This window comes from Pipistrellus hanaki (genome assembly GCF_964339955.1).
Source record: "Pipistrellus hanaki genome assembly, chromosome: 6".
Taxonomy (NCBI): domain Eukaryota; kingdom Metazoa; phylum Chordata; class Mammalia; order Chiroptera; family Vespertilionidae; genus Pipistrellus; species Pipistrellus hanaki.
The window spans coordinates 19,856,508-19,874,559 of record NC_140508.1 but is presented as its reverse complement, the minus strand read 5'-3'; the positions used below and the strand labels follow the sequence as shown (position 1 = coordinate 19,874,559).

Genomic DNA, 18,052 nt, shown 5'->3' with positions numbered 1-18,052 from the left:
AGAACACTTTGTATGAAAGCTTCAGTTTGGGAAAAGGCCTGATTTTATTCTCGTTGGTCCAAAATAAATGAGAAGCAGAGCAAATTACAGAGGAGCCCGGGGAGATTATGTGCAGGGCATGGAAGAGGAAGAGAGAGAACAAGGAGAGAGAAGGGTAGAAAGATATTTTTTCCAAGGATGGTTGTCATTCATTTCCTCTCTCTCTCTCTCTCTCTCTCTCTCTCTCTCTCTCTCTCTCTCTCTCTTCCCCTCTATTTTTTTTCTCTCTCACTCTCTCAATTGAGCACTGAGAAGGATTTTGTAAACGATTGGAGAAAGGAGCTGGACAAGCTGATCTGCAAAGCAGGAAAGAAAGAGATTGAAGTGAGTCGAGGGGGACCTCAGAGGAGAGTGGGGCCTGGGAGGTCAGCACGCTATGGGAAAAACTCAGACTTTGTCAGGATTAAAACTTCCTGCTCTGAAAAGTCAAACTACAGCCTGAGAGTAACTATTGACAGCACATGTATCTGAAAGAGGACTTGCATTCCAAATAGATAAAGAGCTTGGATAGCCGAGACCAGTTTGGCTCAATGGATAGAGCGTCGGCTTGGGGACTGAGGGTCCCAGGTTCGATTCCGGTCAAGGGCATGTACCTTGGTTGCGGGCATATCCCCAGTAGGGGGTGTGCAAGAGGCAACTGATCGATGACTCTCTCTCATCGATGTTTCTAACTCTCTATCTCTCTCCCTTCCTCTCTGTACAAAATCAATAAAATAAAATAAAAATTAAAAAAAAAGAGCTTGGATAACTCATTAATAGAAAGGCAAACAACTCAATGTGGGGAGGGGGGATGAGCAAAAGACATGAGTAGATGCCTCACAACACTGTAGAAATGGCCGACAAGCACATGAAAAGATGCTCTACATTATTAGTCATCAGAGAAATGCAAAATAAAACCACAGCAAGATATCTTCTCGAACAGCTAAAATTGGGAAGATTTCCAATACCAAGTGTCGGCTAGGATGGAGAGAAACTGGAACTCTTATATCTTATTGGCGGGAATTGAAAATAGTACCACCACTTGGGGACCTAAAGAATATACCTACCATAGGACCCATTAATTCTACTCTTAGGTGTTAATCAAAAAGCGATTTTTTAAATGCCCACAAAAGGACTTATACAGAAATATCAATAGCCACAGGTGAAAACAGCTAATGATCACCAACTGTATGTAATCTGGTTGCTCAAGTGTTTGTGAATGTCTTCATTAAAATGCTAAGTTATCAAAAATGCATAAGTTACCTTAAGAAAAAAAATATTTGTACACAAAGATGCATAGCACCTTCATTCACAATTTTTAAAAACTGAAAACAATTCAAATATCCATCAGCTAGGGCATGGATAAACAAAATTTAGTATAGCCGTAGAAAGGGGTTATAACAAAAACGATGAAATTACTGAAAGATGACAGCATGGATGACTCTCAAAAGTTAGAGCATTGCCCAGTTGGCATGGCTCAACGGTTGAGCATTGACCTATAAACTGGAAGATCATGATTTGATTCCTGGTCAGGGCATATGCCCAGGTTTCGGGCTCTACCCCCCGTGTGGGGCCTGGAGGAGACAGCCGATCAATGATTCCCATTATTGATGTTTCTATCTCTCTCTCCTTCTCCCTTTCTCTCTGAAATCAATTTTTTAAAAATGTTTTTAAAGACTAGAGTGACCCGGACTGCTCCCCGGCCATGTGAAGGCTAGAATGTGCGTCCTCTTTCAGGTGTGGGGAAGTCATGTCTTCTCCTGCAGTTTTTAGACAAGCAGTCCCAGTCTGTCCACAACCTCCCCAGAGGTGTGGAGTTTGGGGCCCATATGGTCAACATTGATGGGAAACAAATCAAACTGCAAATCCGGGATACGGCTGGGCAAGAATCCTTCCATTCTATCACCCGTTCCTACTACAGGGGAGCAGCTGGAACACTGCCGGTGTAAGACATTACAAGGCGTGAAACCTTCGACCACCTGACCTCATGTTAGAGGATGCCCAGCAGCACCCTAGTCCCAACATGGTTATCATGCTGAATGGGAATAAGAGTGACTCTGAGTCCCACAGGGATGTGAAGAAAGAAGACGGAGCGGCCTTTGTTCAGGAGCGTGGACTTTTATTCATGGAAACGTCAGCCAAAACAGCCTGCCATGTTGAAGAGGCCTTCATTAACACAGCCAAAGAAACATACAGGCAGACTCAGCAAGGTTTATTTCATGTCCACAATGAGGCAAATGGCATCAAGATCTGTCCTCAACAGTGTGTTTCCACATCAGTGGCACCCATCGCCTCCCAGCGGAACTCAGTTGACACAGAGTCCAACTCTGGCTGCTGCTGAATATCTGGCCTGGACTCTTTTCCTTCCTGGAACAGCGTCAGCTCAATAGGCTTAAAGAGGTCTTATTGACTTTGGCTGAGAAAAGCCTCCTTTCGAGGTGTGATGTTTTGCCTTTCCATTTAAAGACGGGGGGCCCTTACTGACCTGTGCCTTCTTCAGGAATGTGAGCATTCCTTATAGATTAGGACTCTTCTTATACTCCCATTTTAACTTACAAAATGTTAGTATTAAAGTTGATTGTCATGGCAATTAAAAAAAAATAAATTACTTTAGAAGTATACATAATCTGCTCCTCACCAGGAATCAGTAACAGGGGTCTGGGACATTCTGCTTGAGCACTTGAGATTCCTGGGATCTGGCTAGCCTTTGGGTGATAGACCCTCAGTCTTTGAATTTCATTGAGTTTTTCCACCTGTCCCTTCATAAGAGTTCTTGCAGAAGGCTGCAAGAGTTCTTGAACTGCTGAAGAATGCTGAATACTTCTCTACCATCTTATTACTAGTCTTAGAGGAACTACAAAAATTTGAGAGCAGTGGATTTGCTCCTGGACCTATGGCCACTTACTATCTAAAGAAAACATCTTCCTTTGTTTGTTTATTTGTTTGTTTTAGGGACCAGACCCAACATTGCAGTCTCTCTCACCAAATAGACACCTACTATTTCATCATATTCCTTAATGAGACCCTTTGAGACTTCTTACTCTAATCAAGCTATTCTGCTTACTTACTGGACAAGGCATATTTGCTTCCACTTCTATGCCTTGGCATATATCCTACTCTCCACTAACATTATACACAAAGTCCAAGACTTTTTCCTTCAGAAAGTCTTCTTTGTCTGAACTAGGGACTTCTAAGCAACTACTGACACAGTACCCCTTAGCTTTCATATGCTACTTATTCCTATGTATACTTATTTGTATTTCTGTTGCTTTGTAAATATGTTTCACGGTTGTTTTGTGCGTGGAATCTCTCCCCACATAGGATGTAAGCTCCTTGCGAGCAGGGACCACGTCCTCACTGTACTTTGTGAAGCACTCTCTCCACCGCTCCTTCTCAGTGCCTATTTCTGTGATCGTTGAATTTAACTGACATACTTGAAGATTCAGAACAGGTCTATTTTAGAGTTCAGAGGAAACAAAAGGCCTTGGAGTCATCTCTTTGTAACTCTTCCTCAATCTCTTCCATCTGCTTACCCTGGATTCCATATTCCACTCTTCTCCCTCTCCTCTCTTTCCCTTCTTAGCTCTTTGCTTCCCTTCCATGCAGCATATAGTAAGGCTGCCTGCTTCTAAGCAGTCAAATAAGTGGTTATTTCTGCAGCCATTCTCCTTTTCAAGAGCACATAATACTATCCTAGCCAAATTTGCCTTTGCTTCCCTCTTCATTCAGCTTTCTGGGTCAGTTGCTGTATCTTTTTGTCTTGTTTTCCCATACTATTCCACAGCACTGAAGTCTCATGAATTTTTCTAATTTTTTTTTGGTGGTGGTGAATTGCTTCATTATTAATTATATACATGTATCCAAAAATAAAAGATTAGAACATCATCCTGATACCTTAAGGATTTGAGATTTGATCCCCAGTCAAGGTACATACAAGAATCAACCAATGAATACATAAATAGTTGTAATAACAAATGAACATTTCTATCTCTGTCTCTCTATCTCTCTTCCTCTCTAAATCATTTCTTTTTAAATCACTGTAGGGAGTAAAGCAAGCTAGATACAAAAGAGTATCTATCACATGATTCCATTTATATAACATTTTTAAACAAAGGTAGCAAATTTACAGTGACAGAAGGCAGTACAGTGGTTGCCTGAAATTGAGGGGACTGCAAAGAAGGACTAAGGATCCTCTGGTAATGGATGGGTGCTAGCTCTCGTTTAGGTGTGTACATTCCTCAAAAGTCATCAAACTGATGCTTAAAATGTATAAATGAAGTTTATTGTATGTAAATTATACCTCAATAAAGTTACTTTTTAAAATAGCAAAAAAATGTTTAAGTATTTAAAAAAATAATAATAACAAACAACAAAAAAGAATAAGAATCAAGCTATTCTGCTTACTTACTGGACAAGGCATATTTGCTTCCACTTCTATGCCTTGGCATATCCCCTACTCTCCACTAACATTATACTCAAAGCCCAAAGAAGTCCAGCTGGTGTGGCTCAGTGGTTGAGTATCAACCCATGAACAAGAAGGAACAGTTCAATTCCCGGTCAGGGTACATACCTGGGATTTGGGCTTGGTCCCCTGTAGGCATACAGGAGGCAGCTGATCAATGATTCTCTCTCATCATTGATGTTTCTATCTATCTCCCCCTCTCCCTTCCTCTCTTCTGAAATCTATAAAGACACATTTAAAAAAAAAAAAACACAAAAAAACAATAATGAGGATGCTCTTTATGTACAGATATTGGAAGGTTTCCAAGATATATTTTCAAGTGAAAAAAAAAGCAAGATGAGTAACAATTTTATAGAGTGAAATCACATGTGTTTAAATAAATAATAAATAAATAAGCGCTGTATGTATAAGTAGGGTGAGAAGAATATATTTGCTTTCACAGTATATATAAAAGTCTTTGCAAGTGTCAGGAAGGAACAGCTTTCTGTCCTCTTAGGTTCAGAAGGTGGAGGCTTGCAGACTAAACAAAAGACAGATCAGCAAGAAGGAAGTCGGAACCTATTTAAGCATACGTGTGGGAGTGCCCAGTGATGACTACATTGGAATTTGGGCCTTTTATATTTATTCTAGAGGCCCGATGCACAACTTTGGTGCAAGGGGCTCAGCCCTCCCAGCCGCATGGCTTGCCTCAGCCCTGGCAGGCCTGGCTTTATCCAGGAGGTTGTCTGCAAGGACGTCCGGAGGGTCGTTCGGCTGTCTGGCCTAATTAGCATATTATGCTTTTATTATTATAGATACTTAGTAGGAGAAAGAGAAAGAGAAAGGGAGGAAAAAGGGCTTCCATGGGAAGAACAAAAAGATTTCTTTAGAAAAGACAAATGGATTTTCAGGAGAATAAACCAGAGATAAGAAAGTCTGCAATAATGTTTGTTCATGCAGGTGCTCTCTCTCTGTCCTGGTAGTAGAAGCTGTCCTGAAGAGGGAATTCATAGCAGTCCTCATTTCTCCGAGGTTTCTGATTTGAGTTGGATAAGAGAAACTCCAAGAAGGCTTTTTTTCTGTATCTATTGAATCTCAAACATCTTTAGCTTAAAATAATCTTCTTGTTCCAATTCAGGGATTCCAAGTGGGTCCTCAGACAAGATACATAAGAAACTGATGATAGTAGTTATCCATTTGCAGGGCAGGGGATGGAGGAGGACAGGAAATGGAAGGTTAGGGTCAGGGGTGAGGGGGAACATTTTTTGCTGTACTTTTTTTTTTTAAATATATTTTATTGATTTTGTACAGAGAGGAAGGGAGAGAGATAGAGAGTTAGAAACATCGATGAGAGAGTGTCATTGATCAGCTGCCTCTTGCACACCCCCTACTGGGGATATGTCCACAACCAGGTACATGCCCTTGACCGGAATCGAACCCGGGACCCTTTAGTCCCCAAGCCGACACTCTATCCATTGAGCCAAACCGGTCTCGTATACTTTTTTAATGTTCTAAATTTTAGGAAAATATGAATGCATTGCTCACTCAAAAAGATTAAATGTTAAGTATGTTTCAAATTTATTTAAGGAGTGGTTTCACACACACACACACACCCTTCATTTAGGAAAAGATGGATTTTTGCCTCATTAGCAAAGGCCTAATGGGATCTATCCCTAAGGGAGGTGGGCTTTTATTATCATTGGCTGCAAATCTTACCCAGGAAAGATTATAAAACAGAGTCAGGTCACCTTTTCCACTTTGCTAGGAGACACTTACTCTCCAGTCTCCAGGAATAAATGGCGGCTACAGAGGGCAAGAGTGGGCTGGGAGGGAGCCGTGGAGGACGGAAACCTTCCCCCTTCAAGAAGATTTCAGGATGACTACTTGGGCTTTGCACATGGTGGAGGGTGAAAGGACTGGTGAGATTCTGACCTAACAGGCTGACCCTTTGCCAATACAAGAATCAAAGTGTATTCCATCCCAGCCAGAGAGCAGTTCCTATTCTGAAGAAGATTCTAAAATAGGAATTCAAGGTCAAGTGAAGGTTTTTCAGATAGAGTTAATCAGCATGTCTTAACTGCCCTGGAATTCAAAACTATGAACCAGAGAGAGAGGGGATCAAGGTTCTGAGTTCTGGGGATGCACCGTAGGTCTGGAGCATGCCAAGCACATTCCCACCTGAGGGCAGCTAGCTGTCCCCTCCACCTCAACTCCCCATCTCTAAATCTTCTCTTGTTGGCCCCCACTTCTCATCCTGAGCTCCAGTTCATTTTAGAAAAGAGGTCTTCTCTGGTCACCCAAAAATAGGTATAGATCCACCCAAACAGTCTCTAACATATCCCCTTTTTTTTAAAATGTATTCTCTTTATAGCCTGTATGATCACCACATTCTTTTATATTTGCTGTCTTTCACAACTGGAATGGCACAGCCATAACAGGCTTGTTCTCCATGTCCCCACTGTTTAGGACAGTTGCCTAGTACATAGTGGACACTCCATATTTGCTCAATTAATGAACAAATAATTAAAAGTTAAACTTGAAATATATGTGAAATATTTAAGGACAGATGTGAAGTCATCAAATGTGGACAACATCCAGGCTGGAGGTGTACATTTGGACATCATTAGAACAAATTCAGCTTTTAACTCTATAGGAATAGATACAGTCACCTGAGGAGAGCTTTAAAGAAGAAAGGCTGAGATCTGAGGAACCCAAAATTTAGAGGTTGGAGAGAGCAAAGAAGCAAGCAAAGAAGATAAAAAAGAAGAGGCCATTGTAAGGGCAACCAGAAGGTGTCTCTGAGGCTGAGAGACGGGAGTATCTGGAGAACAGGGAGTGACCAGCTGGGTGGACTGCTGGTCTGGGAGTTGCCGGCATGGAGGCCATCAGGACCCAGCAAGAGCAGTTTCAGGGCCAGAAGCCTGCAGGAATGGATCGAGGGATGAAGGGAAGTGAGGGCGGAAGCATTGTGTGTGAATGGCTCAATCATTGAGCTGAGAATGGCTCATAAACTGGGAATAGCTAGCTACAGGCAGATATGAATCAAGGGAAGATTCTTTTTCTTTTCTGATCAACTTTTTCTTTTGAAAAGTTTCAAACCTGCAGAAAGTTGAAAGAGGAATGTATTTCTCTTCACCGTTTACCTTTCTTTAGTCGCCATTTGTTAACCCTGCCACACTTACTTCCCCATTCACACCTATATATATTCATTGTGGGGTGAATCACTAAAAAATAAGTTGTAGATATTCCTAAATACTCATCATGCTTTCCCTAAGAACAAGGCCATTCCCCTACATAACCTCAATGCCATATCCCACCTGAAGAAATGCAATATCAAAGCAATAACATTACCTCATAAACAGACCATATTCACATTTCCCCAACAGTCCAGAAACATCCTCTCTAGCTGCTTTCTGTTTTCCTGGTGTTGGATCCAATTGATATTCATACATTCCATTTGGTTGTCATGTCTCTGTATTCTCCTTAATCTAAAACAGCCTCTGTATTTTTATTTTTACTTATTTTTGTCTTTCATGGCACTGACAGCTAGAAGAGTTCGGGCCAGTTGTCACGTAGCATGTCCCACATCCTGGATGTGTCTGATTGTTTCCTCATGATTGGATTCAGGTTAAACATTTTTGGCAAGAATACCGCATAGATGATGTGAACTTCTTAAAGGGAGAGCGTTTTGTTTGTTTGTTTGTTTGTTTGTTTGTTTTTGGTGTGTGTGGGTTTTTTGTTTGTTTGTTTTTTGTTTTTTGTTTTTTATGGGCTGGTTTTTTACATATATAATTGATGAGAGAGAGAGAGAGAGAGAGAGAGAGAGAGAGAGAGAGAGAGAGAGAGAGAGAGATTGAGAGAGAGAGAGAGAGAGAGAGAGAGAGAGACTAGTTGTTCCACTTATTTATACATTCACTGGTGGATTCTTGTATGTGCTCTGACTGGTGATGCTCTAACCAACTGAGCTATCTGGCCAGGCCTCAAGAGAGAATTTTTTTAAAGATAGAAAACACTCAGTCCAGTAAGGATGATAGGAAAGGAACTGGAAAAATGAATGAGGTGATGAATCCCTGAATTGAGCATGAGGGTAGAATCAGATGAAGGGATTAGCTGTGACTAGCAGCAGGTATGCCTCTTTGGTTGTAACAAACAGGAAACAGAATGGGAAGATGGTGAAAATGAAGGAATGTTGTCTGAGGCAAGGAGGATAAATATGTTTGGACCTGATGGCTTCTATTTTCTCAGTGAAATGAGGCAAAGTCAGCAGCTGAACCTAAAAGTAAAAGTGAAGGAAGTTTTGAAGAAGAAAGATACAGTATGACATCATCATTGGTGGAAAGGCCAAAGTAGGCTTTCCAGAGAAATATAAAAAGTTTGGCTGCCCTGTTGTTGAGAGTATAAAACTGTGGGAAATACTTAAAGTACTATGGAAACAGCATAAAGTTTGCTCAAAGAATTAAACAGAGAATTACAATGTGATATAGAAATTCCACTTTTGGGTATATACCAAAGAGAAATGAAAGCATGATCTCAAAGTTATTTATACATCTATATTCATAGCAATATTACTCACAATAGTCAAAAGGTATAAGCAATCTCCAACCAAGTGTCCATTGATGGATGAAAGGATAAAGAGAAGGTGGTATATACATACAATAGAATATTATTCAGTCTTAAAAAAGAAGGAAATTCTGACACATGTTCCACTATGGATGAACCTTGAGGACATGATGCTAAGTGAAATAAGCCAGTCATAAAAAGACAAATACAATATAATTTCACTTATCTGAGTAGTCAGATTCATAGAAACAGAAGGTAGAATGGCAGTTGTCAAGGGCTGGGGGAAGTGGGGAATGGGGAATTACTGTTTAATGGACCCAGAGTTTCAACTTTGCTAGATGAACAAGTTGTGGAGATTGGTTGCACAACAATGGGAATGTACTTCACGCTACTGAACTATACACTTATAAATGGTTAAGAAGATTACGTTTTACATTATGCATATTTTACCACAATAAGATATTAAATAAGTAAATAGGGAAAAGTTTAGACATGGCATGGTTAGTGTCCGGTAAGGCTTAAGGTAATTCATTTGTGGAGAAATCAGTCAGTTCAGTTGCACAATTTTCCTCAAACCAATGTTCTGCTGCTCAGGTTTACACAAAGAAGACAAATACTTGTGTTCATGCAGGATTGATTCTACAAAGGGAGAGGGGCTAGGGAATTGACTGAAGGAGGTGTGGTCGATTTATTATTGTCGAACAAATATTTGCATCCCAGGGAATGAAAAACAGTTCCCTGACTCATTGGGCTTGACTATGTGACTTGCTTTGACCAATGGGCAAGCAGAAGTGACTGTGCCAGTTCCAAGCTGAGGCCTTAAAAGATATTGCATGTTTTCACTCCCTTCTGATGCTCCCACTATGTGCCATGGAAAGAACGTTCCTGGACAGCCATTACTCCTTCACCTAGTCTTAGAACAAGAGACACTGGAGCCTAAAACCCAGGTGTGACAAAACAAATCGGTGGAGCTTTTTCACAAAGGTTTGCCACCAGAGTACAGGTGTCATGAAAAGTACCCCTAAATCTAAGCCAGAGTAGGAAAGAAAAAGACTCAGATCAACATCATCATAGTTGGACACGTAGATTCCAGCAAATCTACCACTATTGGCCATCTGATCTACAAATGTGATGGGATCGACAAAAGAACCATTGAAATGTTTGGCAAGGAGGCTGCAGAGATGGGAAAGGCTTTGTCAAGGACTGTATGCCTGCGTCTTGGATAAAACCGAAAGCTGAACGTGAGGGTGGTAGCTCCATTGATATCTCCCTGTGGAAATTTGAGACTAGAAAGTATTATTGACCATCATTGATGCCCCAGGACACAGAGACTTTATCAGAAACATGGTTTCTTATAAGCACATCTCAGGCTGACTGCTGTCCTGATTGTGGCTGCTGATGCTGGTGAACTTGAAGCAGGCATCTCCAAGAATGGGAAGACCCGTGAGCATACATGCCCTTCTGGTTTACAAACTGTGTGTGAAACAGCTGATTGTTGGTGTTAACACTGAGCTACCCTAAAGCCAGAAGAGATACAAGGAGATTGTTAAAGAAGTCAGCACCTACATAAAGAAAATTAGCTACAACTCTAACACAGAAGCATTTGTGCCAATTTCTGGTTGGAATGGCGACAACAGGCTGGACCCAAGTGCTAGCATGCTTTGTTTCAAGGGGTGGAAAGTCCCCCATAATGATGGCAATGCCTGTGGAACCAGGCTGCTTGGAGCTCTGGATTGCATCCTGCCACCAGCTCATCCAAATGACAAGCCCCTGTGTCGCCCCTCCAGGATGTCTACAAAATTGGAGGCATTGGTTCTGTCCCTGTAGGCTGAGTGGAGTCTGGTGTTCTCAAACCTGGCATGGTGGTCATCTTGGCTTCAGTCAACATTACAACTAAGTGAAGTCTGTTAGAATGTACCACGAAGCCTTGAGTGAGGCTCTTCCTGGGGACAATGTGGGCTTCAGTGTCAGGAGTGTGTCTGTCGCCCTAGCTGATTTGGCTAGCTGGATAGGGCATCGCTTGCAGACTAAAGGGTCCCAGGTTCGATTTCGGTCAAGGGCACATGCTTGAGTTGTGGGCTCAATCCCCAGTAGGGGCTGTGCAGGAGGCAGCCAATCAATGATTCCCTCTCAAAAATATATTAAAAAAAAAAATGTGTCTGTCAATGATGTTTGTCATGGCAATGTGGCTGGTGACAGCAAAAATGATCCAGAAATGGAGGCAGCTGGTTTCACAGCTCAGGTGATTACCCTGAACCATCCAAGCCAGATCAGTGCCGGACATGCACCTGTGCTGAACTGTCACACAGCTCACATTGCCCGCAAACTTGCTGCCATCATTGATACGGTTCCTGGCAAACCCATGTGTGTTGGGAGCTTCTCTGACTGTCCTCCTCTGGGCTGTTTGGCTGTTTGTGACATGAGACAGACACACAGGTGCCATCAAAACAGTGGAGCCCTAACCAGTTTGGTTCAGTGGATAGAGCGTTGGCCTGTGGACTTAAGTGCCCCAGGTTCGATTCTGGTCAAGGGTATGTACCTTGGTTGCAGGTACATCTCCAGTGGGGGCTATGCAGGAGGCAGCTGATCGATGTTACTCTCTCATCGATGTTTCTAACTCTCTATCCCTCTCCCTTCCTCTCTGTAAAAAAAAAAATCAGTAATATATATATATATATATATATATATATATATATATATATATATATATATATATATTTTTAAACAATGGACAAGGAGGCAGCTGGAGCTGGCAGTCACCAGTCTGCCCAGAAAGCTCAGAAGGCCAAATGAATATTATCCCCAATACTTGCCACCCGCGTCTTAGTCAGTGGTGGAAGAACGATCTCAGAACTGTCTCAAGTGGCCATTGAAGTTTAATAGTAAATGACTGGTTAATGATTACAATGCGCTGTAAAAACCTTCAGAACGAAAGGAGAATGTTTGGTAGACCATCTGGGGTATTCTGTGTGGCACTTTTTAAGTTAGTTTTTTAAATGAGTATTTTTTAATAAAAACAACTTGACCGAAAGCTGTCACAGAACACTGAAACCCATTAAAACAAAGTTCAATGGGAAGCCTGTGTGTTCTTTTCACCAACATTGTAACTTTCTATTATATTATTTAGGTAAAGACTTAAGTAAGAGTGGTCCATAACCTATTTCTGGTGTTGCATCTGCTGAAACTTTAGAATTTAATATTTCTGGTTAGCATTCCTCTGGGTGAAAACTTTTTTTTTCACCGTGTTTTAAGGGGAGGAGTCATCTGATTACATAGTGATGTAAGAAGCTATGGAAGGGGGTCTGTGGGTGCCATACTTCGTTGGTTAGGACAGGTGAGCAAGGAGTAGTTTTGTTTATATGTACGCTAGTTATTAAAGGCCAAAAATTTGTAATATTAAAGTCCATGTGTTGTTGTTTTTTTTTTAAGCCAGCAAAACTATTGGTAAGAAGTAAGCTTTGAGAGATCAACCAAAGGACTTGTATGCGTGCATATAAGCCTAACCAATGGACACAGATACCCAGAGGGAAGGAGGGGGGGATGTGGGCATGAGCGGGGGGAGGGGGGAGGGCATGAGTGGGGAGATGAGGGGACAAGGGAAGGATAGGACACATATGTAATACCTTAATCAATAAAGAAAAATTAAAAAAAAGAAGTAAACTTTGTTGTGTAAGCTACTGAGATTTATTACTGCAGCAAAGGCTGACTAATACAGAGATTATAATGATAAACCTACTGAGGGAAGGAAGAAAAGTAATGATAGCGAAAAGCTATGAGAAGTCTTGATGAAGTAATAGGATTCTGGAAATGGGAGAATTTCCAACAAGTGAGCCAGGAGGGTAAATAGTTGTCAGAGAGGTAAAATGTTTGAAAACAAGATTTCAGCACTGATGTGATTTCTAGTGATGATAATCGTGGGTGGCTGAGATGGACAAAGGAAATTCTTTGAAAAGATTTCTCTCTTTAGGGTGGATTTAAATTGAAATAAATGATTGACCACAAGATCTACCCATCAGGAATGAGTCTGTTTTAATTGGTAGGAGAAAATAGCAGCACTAACTTTCCTGTAAGTGCAATAATGTGTCCAAAGTTAGGACAGATCATATCATGGTGTTTTTAGAATCATTGGATGCTATACTGCTACCTAATAGCTTCAGATTCTTTGCTGCTGAAAATTCCTTATTTTCCAGAACCCATGATGCAGGCAGTCTCCAGAAGCATAACTGAGAAAAGGAAAGTGAGAGAAGGAAGAGTACATCTCCCCCAAGATAGACAAAAGCCTTCATTATAAATGGAGAATAGCTTGGGTATTAACTAAAAAGATTATCTCAAAACAAATCCCACAGGCTACAGCTGCTTTTAAATATCTTAGAAGAACTTGAAACCTGGTGGCAAATATATTCTTACAGTGTAGTCCTGAACAAACTACTGTAGTACTCTGAGTCTCCTTAATCTTCACATCGTAAAATTGAAATAATAATGCTTGATTTATAGAATTGGAAATTAATCATAGAGAGCCAGGCACATGGCAGCAGGTGGAAAGGAAACCATAATTATTGTTGTTGTCATTGTGTCCCTAACAGAAGGAACAGATGTCCCTTCAATGAAAGTACCTAAGGAAGAATAGGCAACTACCAAAACAATCTAGTCAAAGAGATACACTCAAAAATACTATAAGTAGATCTAAATATATCTTATATAATAAAAGGCTAATATTCAAATTGTCCCCTCAACAGGGAGTTCAGGAGTTCAACCAAGAGTTCTACCAGGGGATAGAGCCAGCCTGGCCCAACTGACTCTAATCAGAGTGGGCTGGCCAGACCTCACCAGTGAACAAATTTGTGCACTGGGCCTCTAGTCAATAATAGTATTAAATGTAAATGGTCTAAATCACATGTGTCAAACACAAGGCCCGCGGGCCAAATCCAGCCCGCCAGGCCTTGCAATGTGGCCCGCACCGCGCTGTCATCACTGCACTCCGCTGTCAGTTTATGACATTGTCAGTTTATGACTGTTCAGTAAACTATTCGGCCCGCGATTTAGGCTGGATTTTAGATTTTGGCCCCTTCTCTGATTGAGTTCGACACCCCTAGTCTAAATATACCAATTAAAAAACCGAGATTGGTAGAGTGAATTAAGAAATATGACCCTAATGTATGCTATATATAAGAAACTCAGGGAGGATCTAAGATGGCTGCTCGGGTAGACACCTAGCCGCAGCAGCTCACAACAATTTCAATGGAATACAACTAAAATGTAGAGTGGACATTGCCCAGAGCTACAGGGAGTCGACTGACTGAAAACTCTACAATAGGAAGGAGGGAGAAAACCAGAAGGAAAATCAGAGGAGCTGAAAAAAAGCCTAAGGTACGGAGACATGCTGCTCGCTCGCACGCACACACGCGCGGAGAGGTCGCAGCCGGAGAGGAGGAGAGGGCTGGGTGCTGCCTGGCGTTTCCTAGCAGGAAGGAAATAGAACCCCCAGCCTGGGCTGAACCCCCGAACCGGCAGCGCCGAGCCCCAAGTTATGGGCCAGACCCTGGGGACCCAGGCTCCGGCAGGGGGAGACAGGGCTGTGAGGCGGAATCCCGGGAGATGGCGAAAGGCCGGGCCCCCGGAGTCGCACGCACATGGCGCGCAGAGGACTGAATGTTGACTCTGATGCTGGATTACCCTAGCCGGAAGAAACAAAGCCTCCAGCAGCGGCGCTGAGCCTCAGTCCAGACCGCCCCAAACTCCAGGTCTGGGCCAGTCCCTGGGGACCCAGACTCGGGCAGGGGGAGACGGGGCTGTGAGGTGGAGTCCTGGGAGCGCGGCGAAAGGCCGAGCCCCCTGGAGTCGCACACACTGCGCGCAGAGGACAGTCTGTTGACTCTGATCCTGGACTCCCCTAGTGGGAGGGAGAAAGAAAGCTCCAGACTGGAGGAACGCGACGAGGAGCAGGAGCCCCTGCCGGACACCGGCCAGCCAGCCGGGCGCCAGCAAGGAGCCGGCGACGGGGCCCCCGGGGGGGGGGGGGGTGCCCCTGAGCCTTCAACTGCTGAGCGAGGGCAACGGAGCCAAGGACAGGGGCTGCTTCCTGGGCGGCGCCGACCCCGGTAACAGGCTGAAGCAGCACAGGAGCCTGCGGATAACAAAGGGGTGCCACAGGCCAACCTGCTGAGCTCCCAGGACAAGGAGGAAGAAACCAAAGAAGTTCTCAATGTGAAGAAATCAAGTGAGAGCAAATGATAGTAAAATTACTTAAGAAAGAATACAAAGAAGATCTTGAAAAATCAAAGACTAATTCAGAACTCAACGCACCAGCCAACATTGCAACATAAATGCGTTTTGTTTTGTTTTTTAAAAAAGAAAAAAAAAAAGAGAAAAAAGGGACAGAATGTTGGAACAGCGGCGACCAGGCCTAGAGTGGCCAGGCACAAGGCAGTGGCAGCTGGGCCCGGAGCAGCAGTGGCCAGGCCCCAGAGCAGCAACAGCCAGAACAAGAGCATCAACGTCCAGCACTGGAGCAGCCAGACCTGGGGCAGTGGCAGCCAGGCCTGAGGCAGAGGCGGCAAGCCCAGGGTGGCCAGTCCAGGAACACCCAGACACGGAGTGGCCGGGCCCGGAGAAGCCGGGCCCAGAGCAGCCGGGTTGGGAGCAGCCAGGCCCAGAACAACAGTAGCCAAGCACGGAGCATCCAGGCTGGGAGCGGCCAGGCTCGGAGCAGCCGGGTCGGGTGCGGCCAGGCCCCGAGCAGCGGCTGCCAGGCTGGGAGCGGCCAGGCCCGGAGCAGCCGGGTCTGGTGCGGCCAGGCCCGGAGCAGCGGCTGCCAGGCTGGGAGCGGCCAGGCCCGGAGCATCCGGGTCTGGTGCGGCCAGGCCCGGAGCAGCGGCTGCCAGGCTGGGAGTGGCCAGGCCCAGAGCAACAGTAGCCAAGCACGGAGCATCCAGGCTGGGAGCGGCCAGGCTCGGAGCAGCCGGGTCGGGTGCGGCCAGGCCCCGAGCAGCGGCTGCCAGGCTGGGAGCGGCCAGGCCCGGAGCAGCCGGGTCTGGTGCGGCCAGGCCCGGAGCAGCGGCTGCCAGGCTGGGAGCGGCCAGGCCCAGAGCAACAGCTGCCAGGCTGGGAGTGGCCAGGCCCAGAGCAACAGTTGCCAGGCTGGGAGCGGCCAGGCCCGGAGCAGCAGCTGCCAGGCTGGGAGCGGCCAGGCCCGGAGCAGCCGGGTCTGGTGTGGCCAGGCCAGGAGCAGCGGCTGCCAGGCTGGGAGCGGCCAGGCCTGGAGCAGCAGCTGCCAGGCTGGGAGCGGCCAGGCCCGGAGCAGCCGGGTCTGGTGCGGCCAGGCCCGGAGCAGTGGCTGCCAGGCTGGGAGCGGCCAGGCCCAGAGCAGCCGGGTCTGGTGCGGCCAGGCCCGGAGCAGCGGCTGCCAGGCTGGGAGCGGCCAGGCCCAGAGCAACAGCTGCCAGGCTGGGAGTGGCCAGGCCCAGAGCAACAGTTGCCAGGCTGGGAGCGGCCAGGCCCGGAGCAGCAGCTGCCAGGCTGGGAGCGGCCAGGCCCGGAGCAGCCGGGTCTGGTGTGGCCAGGCCAGGAGCAGCGGCTGCCAGGCTGGGAGCGGCCAGGCCTGGAGCAGCAGCTGCCAGGCTGGGAGCGGCCAGGCCCGAAGCAGCCGGGTCTGGTGCGGCCAGGCCCGGAGCAGCGGCTGACAGGCTGGGAGCGGCCAGGCCCGGAGCGGCTGGGACCGGAGCCACCGGGCCCAGAGCAGCCGGGTCGGGTGCGGCCAGGCCTGTAGCAGCAACAGCCAAGTCCAGAGCAACTAGGTCGGGAGCGGCAGTGACCAGACCCGGAGCAGCTGGTTGTGGAACGAACCAGAGCAACAGAGGCCAGGCCCGGAGCATCCAGGCCCGAAACAGCTCGCTCCTCGCCTGTCCCTGCCCACGGCTGCCTCTCAGACATGGCTGGAAACTTTTGCGGGAACTTGAGGGTCTGCTGAATCAAGTGATGAAGGCTTAGATCTGGATGTGTTGAGTTAGTATAGCGCTGGGGTGTTGATCTGTGAGTGCCTTGGGTGGGGTCTGGATGAGGCTGGTTGACCTATTTGGAAATGTCTTTTGTGTGAAGTGTATCATTGGGCATGTGGAGGTATTATTGATATGAGAAAATGCTAAGTAACAGATTTACTATCTGAAAAGGGATTTACTATCGGGGAAAGAGAGGGAGAAAGAGACTGAACATAAACTGTGCACCTATGGATAAGGACAATGGGGGATGGGGAGGGGGCAGAGGGTGGGGTGGGAACCTGGTGGAGGGGGGAAGAAATGAGGAACCTTTGTAATAATATGAACAATAAAGATTGATTTAAAAAATAAAAAAAATAAAAAAATAAAGTCCACAGGGGGGAAAAAAAAAAACTCACTTCAACTATGATATAGGCAGATTGTAAAAGAGTGAAAACAGATATATCATGCATACCCCAATCAAAGCAAAGGAGGAGTGGCTGTATTAATATTAGATAAAGTATATTTCAGGGCAAAGAATATTACCAACGATAGAAAAGGACATTATATAATGATAAAAGAGTCAATTCAGCAGGAAGACAGCAATCTTAAATGTGCATGTACGAAACAGCAGAGCTAAACAGCAATGTAAAGCAAAACTGACAGAACTTAAAGAATAAATCCACAATTAGAGTTGGCACATTCAACATCCTTCTCACAACAGTTGAAAAATCAACTAAACAGAAAATCACAGGATATAAAATAACTCAACACCACCATCAAACAACAGAATCTAATTGACATGTATAAAACATTCTACTTGACAACAGCAGAATATGCATTCTTTTCAAGCAGACACAGAATATATGCCTGGATAGACCATATACTGAGCCATAAAACAAACCAAACAAATTAAAGGAGTTTAAATCACCGAGTGTGTTCTCTAACTACAATGGAATGAAAATGGATTTCAAGAAGAAAATAACAGAAAAATCTCCAAATACTTGGAAAACACACTTCCAAATAATCTATAAATCAAAAAGGAAGTCCCAAGGGATTATAT

At 44.8% G+C, this 18,052-nt stretch overlaps 2 pseudogenes across 2 annotated transcripts; both read left to right on the top strand.

Moving 5' to 3' along the window:
* The first annotated feature begins 1,801 nt into the window (after positions 1 to 1,801).
* LOC311624119 (ras-related protein Rab-2B-like) lies at positions 1,802 to 2,359 on the top strand (annotated as a pseudogene). The gene has a single exon. The product of its transcript is annotated as a ras-related protein Rab-2B-like (transcript).
* Positions 2,360 to 7,334: 4,975 nt separating this feature from the next.
* LOC311624796 (elongation factor 1-alpha 1-like) lies at positions 7,335 to 11,812 on the top strand (annotated as a pseudogene). The gene is made up of 4 exons: positions 7,335 to 7,410; positions 10,052 to 10,983; positions 11,125 to 11,489; positions 11,756 to 11,812. The product of its transcript is annotated as an elongation factor 1-alpha 1-like (transcript).
* The last annotated feature ends 6,240 nt before the right edge of the window (positions 11,813 to 18,052 follow it).